The sequence below is a fragment of the Salvelinus sp. IW2-2015 genome, linkage group LG28 (assembly GCF_002910315.2).
Source record: "Salvelinus sp. IW2-2015 linkage group LG28, ASM291031v2, whole genome shotgun sequence".
Taxonomy (NCBI): domain Eukaryota; kingdom Metazoa; phylum Chordata; class Actinopteri; order Salmoniformes; family Salmonidae; genus Salvelinus; species Salvelinus sp. IW2-2015.
The window spans coordinates 11,943,220-11,962,272 of record NC_036868.1 but is presented as its reverse complement, the minus strand read 5'-3'; the positions used below and the strand labels follow the sequence as shown (position 1 = coordinate 11,962,272).

General features: G+C 40.7%; 1 pseudogene; it reads right to left on the bottom strand.

Annotated features, from left to right (window-relative positions):
- LOC111954094 (protein broad-minded-like) overlaps positions 1-19,053 on the bottom strand; it is a 34,082-nt pseudogene that overhangs the window by 10,550 nt on the left and 4,479 nt on the right.

Below are 19,053 nucleotides of genomic sequence, written 5' to 3'. Positions count from 1 at the left end.
AGAGAGGGGAACCGGCCAGGCAGAGACAGCAAGCTGGAAGTAACAAAAGCATGGATTAATTTTTCTGCATCATTTTTGGACAGAAAATGTCAGATTTTTGCAATGTTACGTAAATGGAAAAAAAGCTGTCCTTGAAACAGTCTTGATATGTTCGTCAAAAGAGAGATCAGGGTCCAGAGTAACGCCGAGGTCCTTCACAGTTTTATTTGAGACGACTGTACAACCATCAAGATTAATTGTCAGATTCAACAGAAGATCTCTTTGTTTCTTGGGACCTAGAACAAGCATCTCTGTTTTGTCCGAGTTTAAAAGTAGAAAGTTTGCAGCCATCCACTTCCTTATGTCTGAAACACATTCTATCTATTCAAATGGCTTTAAAATGATTTTGAGTGGGGGAATAAGGAATTTGGACTATAGAGATTTACTCAATCCGTCTCTAGAGATTTATTCTGCATGCAAATAACCTATTTCTTCTCAACAAAAGGATGACAATTACATTCACATCTGCTACAGACAGTGATACCCCTATTGCTGTAGGGGTATCAGAGGACTGACATATTGATAGATCACCCTCAAAGTGATGCACACCAACTGTTAGACTTCAGTGCAGCTTTTGACATTATCGATCATAGTCTGCTGCTGGAAAAACATATGTGTTATGGCTTTACACCCCCTGCTATAATGTGGATAAAGAGTTACTTGTCTAACAGAACACAGAGGGTGTCTTTAATGGAAGCCTCTCAAATATATTCCAGTTAGAATCAGGAATTCCCCAGGATAGCTGTTTAGGCCCCTTGTTTTTTTTACATTTTTACTAACGACATGCCACTGACTTTGAGTAAAGCCAGTGTCTATGTATGCGGATGACTCAACACTATACACGTCAGCTACTACAGTGACTGAAATGATTGCAACACTCAACAAAGAGCTGCAGTTAGTTTCAGAGTGGGTGGCAAGGAATAAGTTAGCCCTAAATATTTCTAAAACGAAATACATTGTATTTGGAACAAAACACTCACTAAACCCTAAACCTCAACTAAATATTGTAATAAATAATGTGGAAATTGAGCAAGTTGAGATGACTAAACTGTTGGAGTAACCCTAGATTGTAAACTGTCATGGTCAAAACATATTGATGCAGTAGTAGCTAAGATGGGGAGAAGTCTGTCTATAATTAAGCGATGCTCTGCCTTCTTAACAACACTATCAACAAGACAGGTCCTACAGGCCCTAGTTTTGTCACACCCTGACTACTGTTCAGTTGTGTGGTCAGGTGCCACAAAAAATGAAAATTGCAATTGGCTCAGAACAGCGAAGCACGGCTGGCCCTTGGATGTACACAGAGAGCTAATATTAATAATATGCATGTCAATCTCTACTATACAGTATATACACATGGATTTAGTACTGTAGATATGTGGTAGTGGTGGAGTAGGGGCCTGAGGGCACACAGTATATTGTGAAATCTGTGAATGTATTGTAATGTTTTTAAAATTGTATAAACTACCTTAGTTTTGATGGAACCCAGGAAGAGTAGCTGCTACTTTGGCAGCGGCTAATGGGGATCCATATTAAATACAAATACAAACTGTGAATGCATGAGTAGATTACTTCCTGTAGATTAGTGAATACAAAAGACTGGATTTAAATAAAACATGAGAAAACAAGAGCTAGGATATTTATCTGTCAGACACCGTTATTTAATTTAAGGAATAAATCATACCAAAACAGATCTAAAAACCCACATTGTCATTCTTGCAGGTCTGGTGTCTGTCGTTTTTATCTATTGCTGGGCTGGTTCCTATCTTGTCTGAATATGGTATAGACCAGGGCTGGGCAATCACTTTATCTCGAGGGCCACATCGGGATTTCACAATTTCACAGACGGATTTGTTAGTCAAAATAAATTTGAGGTCCAGAAAAAGGGCAGTTATTTGAAAACGTAATACTGCAGGTCCATTACAATTTCTTTATACTTTTTGTATCTAGTTTTAGACGTTCAAGAGTGGCCTGGGGTGTTTTTTATCCCCAAAAATTAATTTCTCAAACCAGATTGACTGGGCAGTATGTTGCCCAGCCCTGGTATAGACCTACCATTCACACACAGCCTTTAACCATCCACCATACAGAGTTAACACAACAAGGACAATACTCACAACGCCAACGTCAATCAGAGCACTGCTCACTGACATCTGCCAACTCAGATCAGCAATTAATCCTGTTTTGAGCACACTATTGGTCTCTGTAGTAAGTCCTCTCTGACCTCATAAGGAAGGCTGACTGTGTATGTCAAGGCTGAGGAGGTATCATAAGGAAAGCATTAGTGTGGAAGCACACAGAACTGTAAAAAACTGAGAAGATCATTTACCTTCAAACAGCTCCTGTCAATGAAGTCCATGCGGGTGGACTTGGGGTGAACGACCCTCACATCCTCTCTCCCACACTCCAGAACCGACCACAGCTCCACCACTATGGCCTGCACGAAACCTGCCAGGACATACTGAGATGTAAGTCATTTGTAATGTGCAATAATTGTATTTTCAAACTGCTATCAGTGCTGTCATGTAGCAGCTAGTACCTGAGCTGTGTAAAGCCACCACACCAGGGGTTGTTGCTGCTACCTGTGTAACCATCACACCGTAGCCAAACTTGTCACATGGTCTTGCCTGGAGGAAAGTGTGATAACAGATTAAAAGTAGGCCATGATTGTTATTAGCCAAAAGCAATTTACTATCTTGCATAATCAAAAGTGTGTGTGTGTGTGTGATTGCTCATTCTTTGTGTGCAGTATATTTGTTTATTATTAAAATGGGAACACATTAGTTAGGCCAGAGGCATTATTCTATACTCTGGGATATTGAAATGGCACTCAAGTGTATAAATATATTTATGTTAATTGACGTTATGTAAATCTCTAGCTCAAACAATTGATAGAATATAAAGATAAAAGTAAAACAATATTCCAAGCACATTTTCACCACTATTGTGGATTAATCAAAGTAATGGAAATTTACAAAGAAATAGGACTAAAAGCTGAAATGGAAGATTTAAAACATTTAGAAATGTAAACACTAATTGATTTAATGTGTAAAGATCCTTAATTAATTACAAAACAAGGGTGTGATTTAAAAATAGATTAGTTTAATTAGAATACGGAGAAAAATGTATGCAAAACAAGGGGGTAATTAAAAGAGCATGTAAACAATTCTAGTCATTTAAAGCAGCAGGGATTTCTGCCCAGGTTTGCAGTATAAGATGCATACACTGGGCAGTAAAGGTACTTAATGAGAGACTAATGAATCTAATTCAGTGTAATAGTACCAGCAGATGATATACATACAGTACATAGCTAAATGCATGCTCTTCAACCGATCGCTGCCTGCACCTGCCCGCCCGTCCAACATCACTACTCTGGACCGTTCTGACTTAGAATATGTGGACAACTACAAATACCTAGGTGTCTGGTTAGACTGTAAACTCTCCTTCCAGACTCACATCAAACATCTCCAATCCAAAGTTAAATCTAGAATTGGCTTCCTATTTCGCAACAAAGCATCCTTCACTCATGCTGCCAAACATACCCTTGTAAAACTGACCATCCTACCGATCCTCGACTTCGGCGATGTCATTTACAAAATAGCCTCCAATACCCTACTCAATAAATTGGATGCAGTCTATCACAGTGCCATCCGTTTTGTCACCAAAGCCCCATATACTACCCACCACTGCGACCTGTACGCTCTCCTTGGCTGGCCCTCGCTTCATACTCGTCGCCAAACCCACTGGCTCCAGGTCGTCTACAAGACCCTGCTAGGTGAAGTCCCCCCTTATCTCAGCTCGCTGGTCACCATAGCAGCACCCACCTGTAGCACGCGCTCCAGCAGGTATATCTCTCTGGTCACCCCCAAAACCAATTCTTCCTTTGGCCGCCTCTCCTTCCAGTTCTCTGCTGCCAATGACTGGAATGAACTACAAAAATCTCTGAAACTGGAAACACTTATCTCCCTCACTAGCTTAAAGCACCAGCTGTCAGAGCAGCTCACAGATTACTGCACCTGTACATAGCCCATCTATAATTTAGCCCAAACAACTACCTCTCCCCCTACTGTAATTATTTATTTATTTTGCTCCTTTGCACCCCATTATTTCTATCTTTACTTTGCACATTCTTCCACTGCAAACTACCATTCCAGTGTTTTACTTGCTATATTGTATTTACTTCGCCACCATGGCCTTTACCTCCCTTATCTCACATTGTATATACTTATTTTTTTCTACTGTATTATTGACTGTATGTTTGTTTTACTCCATGTGTAACTCTGTGTTGTTGTATGTGTCGAACTGCTTTGCTTTATCTTGGCCAGGTCGCAATTGTAAATGAGAACTTGTTCTCAACTTGCCTACCTTGCCTAAAGGTGAAATAAAAAAATTTAATAAAAAATTAGCTGGGCGTCATAAATACTAAGTACGGAGGTAGACTTAATTTTGCCTATTCATCCCTACCATGGTGTTGATTCTCAATGCACATCACCAGTAAGCAATAAGAGTTGACTATAACATGGTAATATCTGTAGTTTCTTGGTGAACCTGGAGTATGCTGGACGAGCAGCAGGCCTTTCGGAGTGGCAGAAAAGTTCAGCAGGTTCAGGTTCAGGAAAGTCTCCTCCCAAACCACTCTGTGTGAACAGACAGCAGAAGGAAAGTATAACGGGGAACCTCATTATTTCCCATCTTATGTATCCTTCTTAACAACATGCCAGAAGGGTGACTGAAAATAAAACCACAACATCATTATCATAGATCCACAAGCACCCTTTGCCTGCAGGGGGAGACACTAACAAAACGAACATATTCTGCAGCTCCTGAGAGGATATGCCAAGGATGGCTCTGGGAACCGGGGTGGGATCTCTTTCTGACAGGGAGCTCGTCTATGATAGGGAGAAAATAACTTCAGAGTGAGCCTTTGTAATTCTCCCCTGAACCCGTACACTGAACAGCAATAATGAGGAGTTCAGCAGTGATATTAGGGGCTCTGAATCGCATTCCTCCAGCCTTTCTACCTTCCTCCATAGGAGCACAGGGCTCAAAGGGATTAGTTATTAGCAGAGTGGAGAAAGTTCTCTTCTGTTCTCCTCTATTGCCTGCCTGACACACTACATCCCTCACATAATAATGAACTTGGACAATATCTCACTGGGCACAAACAGGTTAAAACAATGTTGTTTTAACGTAATTTGTAAACGTATTGTGATGTGGAATCTACATGGAAAATACATTTTTTGAAAGTCATTAACTGTCGTTTTGAGGGTGAAATTTCAACCACAGGATTATGTCATCATGGTAACCAAATTTTAACAGACAAACCTTGTACAAAATATTTGGAATTCGTACCTTGAAAATACCAGATCTTAAACGTTATATCCACTATCAGAAGAAGAAAAAAATTGTCTTGGCAGCACCTCCTACTGGAGAATCTATTTACAGCTATCCTTTGGTCTCCCATCCAGGGTTTTAACCAAAGTCTGTTTAGCTTTTATAATTGCCACTGACTATTACCAATGTGCTATTATTGAAAATTACATTGAGAGAGCGCTTAATAACTAAATACACTGCTCAAAAAAATAAAGGGAACACTTAAACAACACAATGTAACTCCAAGTCAATCACACTTCTGTGAAATCAAACTGTCCACTTAGGAAGCAACACTGATTGACAATAAATTTCACATGCTGTTGTGCAAATGGAATAGACAAAAGGTGGAAATTATAGGCAATTAGCAAGACACCCCCAATAAAGGAGTGGTTCTGCAGGTGGTGACCACAGACCACTTCTCAGTTCCTAGCTTCCTGGCTGATGTTTTGGTCACTTTTGAATGCTGGCGGTGCTTTCACTGTAGTGATAGCATGAGACGGAGTCTACAACCCACACAAGTGGCTCAGGTAGTGCAGCTCATCCAGGATGGCACATCAATGCGAGCTGTGGCAAGAAGGTTTGCTGTGTCTGTCAGCGTAGTGTCCAGAGCATGGAGGCGCTACCAGGAGACAGGCCAGTACATCAGGAGACGTGGAGGAGGCCGTAGGAGGGCAACAACGCAGCAGCAGGACCGCTACCTCCGCCTTTATGCAAGGAGGAGCACTGCCAGAGCCCTGCAAAATGACCTCCAGCAGGCCACAAATGTGCATGTGTCAGCAAATGGTCTCACAAGGGGTCTGAGGATCTCATCTCGGTACCTAATGGCAGTCAGGCTACCTCTGGCGAGCACATGGAGGGCTGTGCGGCCCCACAAAGAAATGCCACCCCACACCATGACTGACCCACGCTTTTAGGTGACAACTAATCCAAACATCTGACATTGTTTTTACATTGGAATTTAGTTGTGCTTTAGATGTTTGAAAGCATAGTGATAACACATTACGAATTCAACTAACTTTTGGCTCATTTTGAGTGGGAGAAATTGAATATAGGTTTTCATCTCATTGATGTCACACCCTGATCTGTTTCACCTGTCTTTGTGCTGGTCGCCACCCCCCTCCAGATGTCGCCCATCTGCCCCATCCCCTGTGTATTTATACCTGTGTTCTCTGCTTGTCTGTTGCCAGTTTGTCTTGTCAAGCCTACCAGCGGTTTTCCCGTACTCCTGTTTTCTAGTTTTCCCGGTTTTGACCATTCTGCCTGTCTGCCGTTCTGTACCTTTTGGACTCTGTTCTGGATTACTGACCTCTGTATGCCCTTGACCTGTCTTTTGCCTGCCCCGTTTTTGTAATACACTTTTGTTACTTCGAACTGTCTGCATCTGGGTCTTATCCTGAGGTCTAATAATTGATCAATATCTCAACCAAATATTACTCAAATATCCACGTTGAAATGACGTGGTGTACCTAGTGGGATGCTTATGCTCAAACGTTCATGATGTTTGGTTTGTGAAGTTAAACTGTTGTTCTGGGAATTGCAAGGGCAGTTGAGAAGCTCTAACTGAGAAGTGAGACACCATGGATGATGGAGGTTTGGGATCAGCAAAACACAGCCTGTCCATCATAAAGTATGTTTTTTGGTAAACTCAAAAAATGATTCAGAATATTTTAGAGGGGCGACTCAGGTAAAAGGAAGTGGATTGCTCAGATGTTTTTCTACACCCAGTGAAATAGTTAATATTTCATTCACATGTTATGTTTGAGAGAAGACTAGTAGGGTGGAGTTTGATATGTGAACCTAGGTTAAGGATTACGTTGATCAGTTCTCTGCTGCCAATGACTGGATCGAACTGCAAAAATCACTGAAGCTGGAAACTCATATCTCCCCCACTAGCTTTAAGCACCAGCTGTCAGAGCAGCTCACAGATCACTGCACCTGTACATAGCCCATCTGTAAATAGCCCATCCAACTACCTCATCCCCATACTGTATTTATTTATTTATCTTGCTCCTTTGCACCCCAGTATCTCTACTTGCACATTCATCTTCTGCACATCTATCAATCCAGTGTTTAAATGGTATATTGTAATTACTTTGCCACCATGGCCTATTTATTGCCTTACCTCCCTTATCTTATCTCATTTGCACACACTGTATATAAACTTTTTCTACTGTATTATTGAATGTATGTTTGTTTATGCCACGTGTAACTCTGTGTTGTTGTATGTGTCGAACTGCTTTGCTTTATCTTGGCCAGGTCGCAGTTGTAAATGAGAACTTGTTCTCAACTAGCCTACCTGGTTAAATAAAGGTGAAATAAAAAATAAATATTGATAAAGGCGTAGACGATGGCTCATGATAGCCAACAGCATATCATACGTGCTAGCTGGCAAAGAGTAATCAAACTAGTAAAACTGCTGATAAACGTATCCTAAAATATTCCTTTCCAACATAAGTCTTGCTAATGTAACCTTTTATTGGTCGATAACTTGATATAGTAGTATACAGTGGTGTAAAGTACTTAAGTAAAAATACTTTAAAGTACTACTTAAGTAGTTTTTTGGGGTATCTGTACTTCAATATTTATATTTTTGGCAACTTTTACTTTTACTCCACTACATTCCTAAAGAAAATAATGTACTTTCTACTCCATACATTTTCCCTGACACCCAAAAATACTCATTACATTTTGAATGCTTAGCAGGACTGGAAAATGGTCTAATTCACACACTTAAAGAGAAAATTCCTGGTCAACCCTACTGCATCTGATCTGAAGGACTCCCTAAACACAAATGTTTTGTTGGAGTGTTCCCCTGGCTATCCGTAAATTTAAAAGACAAGAAAATTGTGCCGTTTGGTTTGCTTAATATAAGGAATTTGAAATGATTTATACTTCTACTTTTGGTACTTAAGTATATTTTAGCAATTACATATACTTTTGATACTTATGTATATTTAAAACGAAATACTTTTTTTTACTTAAGTAAGACTTTACTAGGTGACTTTAACTTGTACTTGAGTCATTTTCTATTAAGGTATCTTTACTTTTACTCAAGTATGAAAATATGATACTTTTTCCACCACTGGTAGCATATATTTATTTTTTACTGACGACAAAGCCAATGAACAGATGCTTTGAATGACTGGGTCTGATTTAGCTAAAATAACTGCCCATAACTGCAATTTGTATTGCCAAACTCACAACAAAACAAAGTACTTTAGTTGAACTGTAATATGATGGAAATATTGCTCCCTTTTTGGTAGAGTGAAAACACTACCTTTTTCCAGGCTGCAGCGATGCACTCATGCAGGCCATAGGGCCTGAGCACCTGCAGTCCTTCAGATGTATTGTACATCTGCCGACACACAAAGATGAAGGCCCCGCTCACGCCAGGGGATGTCTCTGCCTCCTGTAACAATGGCAGCTCTTTAGCCAGGAACCTCTGTGTGAACTGGAAGATCACAGATCAAATAGCCTGATTGATTACCTGATCCACCTCAAATGCTTACTTTTAAGTAACAAGCTTTGATGTTTTGGTATCAACAATCAAGAATTAAAGGCCCAGTGCAGTCAAAAACATGATTTCACTGTTTTTTTTATACACTGCATTTGGAGAGTATTCAAAACCCCTTCACTTTTCCACATTTTGTTACGTTACAACCTTATTCAAAAATGTATTAAATACATTTTCCCCTCATCAATCTGCACACAATAGCCCATAATGACAAAGCGAAAACAGATTTTTTGAATTTATTAAAAATAAAATAACTGAAATACCTTATTTACATAAGTATTTAGACACTTTGTTATGAGACTCAAAATTGAGCTCAGGTGCATCCTGTTTCCGTTGATTATACTTGAGATGGCACACACCTGTCTATATAAGGTCCCACAGTTGACAGTGCATGTCAGAGCAAAAACTGGACTAAGATACAGTGGCATAGTATAGAATACAGTATATACATATGAGATGGGTGATGCAATATTTACAAACAATTACAATGACTAAGATACCGTAGAATAGTATAGAGTACAGTTTACACATAAGAGATGAGTAATGCAAGATACGGAGATATTATTAAAGTGGCTAGTGTGTCTATTCCCTTAAAGTGGCCAGTGATTCCTAATCTATGTCTATAGGCAGCAGCCTCTGATGTGCTGGAGATGGCTGTTTAACAGTCAGTGGTGTAGTCTAGAATACAATACAGTATATACATATGAAATGGGAGATGCAATATGTCAACACAATTTAAAAGTGACTAAGATGGAGGGATCACGTGACCCCTGAACGACATGGCCGCATGAACTAAGAGCTCAGCACAAGTAGTTTCCAATTCAAGATTAAACTCCTTTAGCTTTAGTGAAAAAGTCATGGCGGCTACAAAAGGCGACACTACAGGTGACATTTTTACCCGGACTCGAGCATTAGCGACGGAAAAAGCCTCCAAGAAGCAGCTAGCTTCAGAAAAAGCTAGCGCCATTAGCCAGGAGCAAGAGGACCCGTTCCCCCCCCCCGAGGCCCAACGAATGCCAACCTTGCACTCTGTCGAAGACATCATTTCTGAGTTGAGATCCCAACGTACAGAACTCAACATTAAATTAGATGCCATTAACTCTCAGCTCAGTGCGATAGGGGGCAAGGTGACAATCCTGGAAAATGCTTTGCCTGACATCAACAACAAGATAACCATAAACGCGGGGCGCCTGGACGAGGCAGAGGGGCGAATCCTATCCACGGAAAACTTATTGACAGACGCCATGGAAACAATAGCATATGCTAAAACAAAACATTGAGCAGCTGGAAGAGAAAACAGAGGACCTGGAAAACAGGGGGCGAAGGAATAATGTGTTCTATTAAATCTGGGCGAAAAAGAAGAGGGAAACATGCCACTGATCCGCTACCTGCAAGACAAACTTCCCGAGTGGCTCCACCTGTCCACCGACAGGCCCATAGAACTCGAGAGCTCACCGAGCACTGAGGCTCCCACCAGCAGCCAGACAACCACCGCGCCCAATCACCATACGTTTCCTGAGATTCACCGACAAGGAACGAGTCCTACAGGCGGCGAAAACCAACACCATTACAGTGGGAAACGCCAAACTCACCTTACACCAGGACCTGTCAGCTGGAATATGCCGAGAGTTTGACGAGGTGAAGAAATACTCCATTGACCGAGGCATCTTTAGGAGATTCAAATACCCAAACGAGCTCAGGATTCTTCACCAAGGAGCCCTGCGACACTTCAAAACTCCCGAAGAGGCAAAACGTTTTTTGAAAGACAGTCCCGTTCAATGAGAAATGGACCAATGACTAAATGCGATTACAGTTATTACTAAAGGAGGTAAGACAACATATAGCCGATATCCAAAGACCCACCCGCCCCGCTAAATGTCATTATAGCCGTCTAATCTATATTTATGTTCCTTTAGCTGAGAGGGATAGGCTCTATAGCATAACCTGGGCCTACTAACGTTTCAGCCTACTTTTATTTACTTTTTTGTTGTTGTTGCTATTATTACTTGTGGTTCCCTATGTCCCTCGGGGGAGGTATATGTAGGCTGGGCTATTGATTTTATTTTCTCCCTCTTTTAATGTGGTCTGGACGGTTGTCGTTTACTCAATGCGGTGCGGAGAGGATGAGGCATTTCTTTGGTGGGGGGGGGAGACGTTGTGCGTTGCTAACCCTACTTAAGTCTCAGAGCAAGTGACGTAACTGATTGAAATGCTAGTAGCGCGTACCCGCTAACTAGCTAGCCATTTCACATCCGTTACTCACCCCCCTTTCAACCTCCTCCTTTTCCGCAGCAACCAGTGATCCGGGTCAACAGCATCAATGTAACAGTATAACTTTAAACCGTCCCCTCGCCCCGACACGGGCGCGAACCAGGGACATTCTGCACACATCAACAACGGTCGCCCACGAAGCATCGTTACCCATCGCGCCACAAAGGCCGCGGCCCTTGCAGAGCAAGGGGAAACCCTACTTAAGTCTCAGAGCAAGTGACGTAACTGATTGAAATGCTAGTAGCGCGTACCCGCTAACTAGCTAGCCATTTCACATCCGTTACACTAGTACCTTAAATCTATTGACATGGAACTGCCATTGTCTAGGTCATGCAATAAAACGGAAAAAGATACTATGTGCTCTATAAAAAGGAAAAAGCAGACATCGCGCTATTRCAAGAGACACACCTCTGTGATGACGAACATGCCAAACTCCACAGAGCTTGGGTGGGACAGGTGTATTTCTCATCTTTCAAATCAAACAGTAGAGGTACAGCCATACTTATCCATAAGAATGTTCCATTCATAATTGACAAAAACATATCTTATCCGGGAGGGGAGATTTATTTTGATAACTGGGTCACTGTATGGGCAACCAATTACTATCTTAAACATATACGCCCCTAACACAGATACTCCTGCTTTAATGTCGAAAATGATAACCCTGTTCAATGAGCATTGTGTTTCCTTTGGAGTGCTGGCTGGAGATTTTAATTGTACCCTTAACCCAACCCTGGACAAATCATCTCAAGTCCCCACCACAAATCCTAGATCTGCAAAGATGTTGAACTCTCTTACTAAAGAGATGGGACTGATAGATATCTGGAGAGAGACCAATATCTCATCTATGGACTATACATACTACTCTAATGTCCATAACACCTACTCCYGTATAGATKWMATTTTTATCCCAAAGAGTTTCATAAATTCAKCCACGTGTASAATCGGACCCATAGCRCTTTCGGATCACGCCTTTGTCCACCTCCGCTTTGACCTCTGCAAAAACATCCCGAGGTCAAAGAGCTGGAAATTCAACACCTCCATGCTATCAAACGAAGCGTTCCATACATTGGTAACTACATGGATAGACAACTACACACAAGACAACAAAGATTCTCCTGTTTCTCCGGCCACAATGTGGGATGCTGCTAAAGCTACATTTAAGAGGTCATCTAATTGCATATTCTTCCTCTAAGAAAAAAGCAATGGAAGCACACAGGCTAGATCTTGAGAGGGAGCTGGAACGCTGTGAAAAAGTACATAAACAATCCCCAGACAGCACCTCCTGGAGTCAACTTAAAGCAGCCAAAGCCAAACTGAATTTGGACTATACTCGGGAGATTAAAAMAAATGTTTTCTTTACTAAACAGAAATACCATGAGTATAGCAATAGGCCTAGTAGATTGCTTGCTTATCAATTAAAAAAAGAGCAGTCAGAGCGTACAATTATGGCTATCCAAACAGCAGAGGACGAGGTCACATATGACCCCAAAAAATATCAATTTCACTTTTCATGATTTTTACTGCAAACTATATACCTCTGAGAGAGAACACACGGAGGCAGAACTCCACTCCTTCCTAGAGGGAATCTCGCTACCTAAACTATCAGAGACCGACCAAGAAGATCTCAAYTCCCCCTTCACTCCTGAGGAGATCCTGGAGGCAATTACCTCCATGCCACCTAATAAGTCCCCAGGCTCAGATGGATTCCCCAGAGAGTTCCACAAAGCTTTTTGGCCCCAGCTTAGCCCTATTTTCATGCCAATGCTGGAGGATTTTTGCAAAAACTGAGTTCTCCCAGACTCAATGCACACAGCTCGCATTACAGTGTTGCTCAAAAAAGACAAGGACCTCCTATCCTGCTCCTCCTTCCGGCCCATAAGCTTGTTGGATTTCGACTACAAAATAATTACCAAATTGCTCGCCAAAACACTCAACACTCTTCTTCCCAAAATAATAAAAGCGGACCAAACTGGATTTATTAGAGACAGATGCTCTTCTGATAACATTCGCCGTCTTTTTGATATTATTGATCAAGTAAATGCACAGAAGACCCCTGTCCTGCTGGCTTCACTGGATGCTGAGAAGGCGTTCGACAGGATGGAGTGGAGCTTTCTGTTCTCAGTCTTAGAAAAGTTCAACATGGGCCCAAACTTTATTAAATGGATTAAGTCCCTATACTCTCATCCAAAGGCCATGGTGACTACTAACGGACTGAACTCTGACAGATTCCCTTTGGGACAGGGCACAAAACAAGGCTGCTCGCTGTCCCCCCTGCTCTACTTGTTGGGGGCGGAGCCTCTGGCAGAGTTGATAAGGAGCAATCCAAGTATTATAGGTGTTTCTGCAGGCGGCCTGCAGCACAAGATTTCGCTTTACGCGGATGATGTCTTGCTCTACATATCCAACCCTGAGAAATCCCTTCCTCCCATTAGACACAATTGCTCAGTATGGCACGTTTTCAGGTTATAAGATCAATTTTAACAAATCCACTGTCTGCCCTCTCAATATTACACTCACCAGCTCTATGAAGACACAGGGGTTTCAATACCTTCGGATCTTCATAACACCAGATCTGAATAGCCTTTTCAAGGAGAATTATCTTCCACGCCTGGACCACTATCGAATCAAGAACGATCTCCAAACCTGGATCTCCCTCCCAATTAGCTTAGTAGGAAGAATTCATGTCATCCGTATGAACATCCTCCCTAGACTGAACTATTTATTTCAGATGCTCCCATGCTATCTCCCAGCTTCCTTTTTCAAAACAACTAACCAAAGAATCACCAAATTTATATGGGGCAATAAAAAACCTAGGATCAAGTTCTCCACTCTATCGAAACCTGAATCTAAGGGCGGTCTTGCCCTTCCCTCCCTTCAATTGTACTACTGGTCTGCCCAAATCCGCAACATGCTAACATGGATCACAAACAGACAAGAGTCAACGTGGATTCAGATAGAAGCCCAATCCTGTGGTTCATTGCCACTAAGCTCAATTATATTCATTAATAACTTTAGTGAAGTGGGCAACATAGCCAAAACCTTTGTGATTTACAGCACCCTACTGGCGTGGAGGGACTGTAAGAAATACCTGGGCATTTCCTCCCAAATATGTTCTCACTCGCCTATAGTAGGCAACCCAGACTTGCCAAAAGCCCTGAGGGATGCCAACTTTAATCTTTGGCATACTCTAGGAATCAGGACCTTTTCAGACCTATTTCATCAGAAGACCACTATACTGAAATCCTTTCAAGAGCTCTGCAGTGAATTCAATGTGCCAAGATCCCATTTTTTTAAATAAATATATTCAAATTAGACATGTAATTTCCTCATTTACTTCCAAGAGGAGGTTTAGAACTCAGTTGAATGAAGTTGAAACCCTGCTTGTCACAGCACAATCCATTAAAGGCAAAATATCTTATATCTGTAGACTCCTTTCTGAGAAAGGAGGCTCCTCCTTTACTCCTTTGAAAATAATCTGGGAAAAGGACCTTGGTCTGACTATCAGTGATGAGTTATGGGCGGAGGTTTGAGACAGGGTATACTGCTCCTCTACTAATGTAAAAWTGAAAGAATCTAATTACAAATTTTATTACACTCCCTTGAGACTCCATAGAATGAAAACAGACATTTCTCCTAACTGTAAAAGATGTACCTCTGAAAGTGGAACCTATATGCATGTATTTTGGAGCTGTAGAGAGATTGACAGATTTTGTCAATCTATACATAATGCTGCACAGAAAATACTAGATGTACAGTTTGATATGACCCCGTGTATCTATCTTCTTAATGCCCAGCAGGACTTTGTTCTTGATCCTGACAGAGAAAATTTGCTTATGACCATTACATACTTTGCTAAGAAATGTATTATTTTATTGTGGGCCTCTAATACCTCTCCTACATTTAAAATGTGGATTGACCAGATGGTTGACTTTCTCCCTCTTGAAAAGCTCACTTATGACCTCCGCAAGAGACAGCCCAAGTTTGATAGACTCTGGTCTCCACTACTCAACTATATTTCAAATTGGACAGAGTGAATGGGGTGATTAGGGAGATGAGCAGATGCATGTGGTATAAGGTGCTGTAAAATCTAAAAACGAATTATTTGCTCGTTGTCTCACCTAAAGCTGGAAATAGCTAATAAGAACCTTGATAGTGCTGCTGCAAGTTTTATATTTAAAATTTTGTAATAATTATTCTTTGTGTGTATATATAACTCTTTTTATTTTATTATTATTATTATATATTTTTTAGATTTTTAAAGTCACATCTGTGAAATGTGTTTTGTTGGTTGATTGAAAAACAAGAAAACTTAATAAAACTTTAAATTGAAAAAAAAAAAAAGTGACTAAGATACCGTAGAATAGTGTGGAGTGCAGTTGATATATATGAGATGAGTAATGTTAGATACGGAACATTATTCAAGTGGCTAGTGATCCATTTCAATAACAGCTAGATTTCAAACCACTCCCAGACAGTCCTATCAAAACACTTGTTTGAGAAATTGCTCTTGCTAAGAATCACAGTAAGGTACTTAATTGTTACCCAGAAATTATTTGGTATTGAGTTGCAGTTGACCTTTAACAAGCCAATATCCTATTTGTGCTCTGCAAGTACACGAGAAAGAGCTTCTACATACTTTCTTAGTATACTGAAAGTGTAATATTCATAATAATAAATAAACACCTTGTGTACTGTATAAAGTCCGTTTTAACTTACCCTTCACTCTCGGCAGAAACTAGATTTCTTTCATATAAGAAAAGCGACAATCCTCACTCCGTGGTGGCAATTCTTGCGAGAGTGTCTGCTATATGAGTGCAGTTTCTGGGGACTTTAATTTGGCCTGTGACACACAAATTGAATTGAAATGGCTTTGGGCACATTGCGGAATGAATAGAAAATGACACAGACAACTCATCAGTGCATATGTAACTCTTGACATACCATCAACAGATTAGACACACATCCACATGGGTCAGTTCAGTTTCTGCAGTGTAGAATTGCAGCATAAATTCTACAGCGTAAATTCCTAAGTAACAGTTATCATTATCTGAACAAAGATAACGAACGATATGGCTGTTTTTAGCTGTAAACTAGTTGTAAACTAGCTGTAAACTAGAAGCACAGACAAAGGATATCCTGTGAGACAGGGAAGGTACATTATTATTGATCTTTTGACTGGAATAAAGATAGTGTAGTGTTGGTCAAGAAAATGAAGGGGAAATAAAAGAGGCGTTGCTGTCACCAACTGAGACAATGTTTAATGGCTCAATACAAGGTTATGGCACGCCAGTGAATCTCAGTGATTTTGTTACGTCTCATCTCAGTGAGTATCACAGTGTTCTCTAGAGTCGAGACAAAATGTCTGACAGAATTAAAGTGGGTGTACTCTAGAACACTATATCGAGATAAAGGGCTGTCATAAAAACTAAGACACATACTACAGTATCCGTTACACCTTCTTTCATAGTTAATTAATAATCTTAAATCGGAAGCTGGGCAGCATGTGTAAATGAAGGCTTTGTCGTGAGTCAAGGGATGGGAGAGGCAACGTGAACCACACCTGCATGTAACGAGTCACTGTGAGGAGGCTTGGGGTGTTGGTACATGATGCCAATCAGAATGACAACCAGGTCTGTCAGACTGACTGGATCTGTAATACAGGAAAATTACAAATTGATCAGACAGTTAGGCTGGCAACCTAGAATAATGGATTGCAACAGCTGTACCTCAAGGATGGGGTCTACGTAACTTCTGTGAAATAACTATCTAACTATCTAAAATGATAAGACAACTGTTTAAAAAAAACTTTTTATTTCTGCTCATACCTTTGCGTTTCCCCACTTTGATGGGAAAGAGCTTTCTCCCATTAATGTACATGAGAAGCCTTCCAAGCACACATAATGAGTGAACAAAATAAGTGTATTCCAGCTTTTTGGCTGTGTAGAGTACTTTTAGCAATGCCTGAACAGAAACAAGATAATACAACAGTGGGAACATAATATATAAAATGCTGTCTAGACCCAATTAACATCTGATCAGGTAAAACTGATGTGTAACAAATAGCATACTGATGTAATTTCATACAATTTATTCACAAACCTATCTTTTAGCATATGCTAAAACAATTAAAACACACAACGGGCAGTGCTGACACTACAAAGGTTTTGTATAATTTCAGCCAGTCATTTTGAAAGTAGCACTAACGAGCCAAAACTAGTGCTCAAAATTGTGTACAGTTGTGTACGTCAACTATTTTGTATATATCTTCCGTCCTGCAAAACATAAAACAAAAAATGCGTTTGATGTTACGTATTCCAATTTGTACAATATGTTACAATTTTTTAAGGGACAAAAAAGCCTTTGTGCAATCACTGACAATGGGGTCAGTTTATCTGTGCTCATCCAATGCAAGGTCAAGAACGCAACCTCACTCTACGCCAGATAACACGAGGCACGTTCCGGAGAAATACTCCCTCCTCTCTGACGATAACACAGCTATCTGGGCTCAGGAGACAGGCAGGGAGGGAATAACACCTATGTTTAAAAGGGAACTATACAGCATAGAGAGGTATTAAGCGTCTCTTTTTCACTAGGCCTTCCATATCATACATGAGGCTGTGGACATTTGTACTGTATTCAGGAGAAACAATGTATGGAGAAAAATAGTGTCTCAATGGATTTAGCATGGGAGAGAATAGAGAAGCTAGTCTGAATTAGAATACAGGTGTAGGATAAGTAATATGTTCCGTCCTAACCAAATGACAAAACACCTAAGGGATTCTTAAATACTTTCTGCATTTCCATAATCCAGTCTCCTTTACTTAATTACCCCGTAGAATGATATAGCCTACCACAAGTTATTTAGCAAAATTATAGTGAGCTCTATCTAGTCCACACATAAACCATTCGTTTTATCGTGGACTAAATTATGTATACATATTGCATGGTCATAGACAATCTGGGCTTTTCAAGACTTTTCAAGAGCCCTGTACTACCTGAGCTTGACCAGTCAGTGATTTCCTACATCCCCACCAACACTATGCAGCTCCTCCCCAGACTATACAGTATACACAGTGGTCATCTCTATCAGTGCACTCCTCGACTCTGGCGATAGATAGTAGAGGAGCCATTGGGCCTGGAGAGGAGGAGGACAGACTAAGACCACAGAGGAAAACAAACCAGCGGCTGCCTGATAACTCCTGATACGGTCCGCCTAAACAAGACTTGACTTATTCAGCATCTAAACACCACAGAGTGGGATAAGGAGGTGTGTGAACTAGATCAATAGGGAGAGATGGAGGCAAGCTGTGAGGGGTGGCCTCTGGCGCCTGCATCAAGTTCTCAAGGGATATAGAACAGGTGAAATAAATAGACATTTTGACCTCCAACAACTAGATATGAAATTGGCCTACATGTCAATTGTTGGTGTTGTGCTACAGTAAATCTTGGTTTTAATGTAATTGAAATAGAATAGAGAAATACCTGTGTAGATTAAAGTTGAACTCACTGATGTGCTGGTTCTCGATAGAGTGGATGACCTCAGCCGTCTCGTCTATGAATAGGTCACAGGACTCAATAGATACACTGCTGAAGAGCTGCTACAATCTGGGATAGAACAGCACTCATTACAATCATCAAAGGGATGTTTTAAACACTGAAAAAAAGACAACTGAAGACCAGGAAATTACTTTGTTTTAAGTTAATTCATTTTAAGTTAATATATTTTCCAGAACTCTACCTCAGAATATAACTATGAATAGCAAGTGTAATGTCTTCATCGTCCATCAATGTCATACTGTACGGCAAGCATTACATGTATGGCAAGGTTTTAATAGCTATAAAGGCAAGGAATT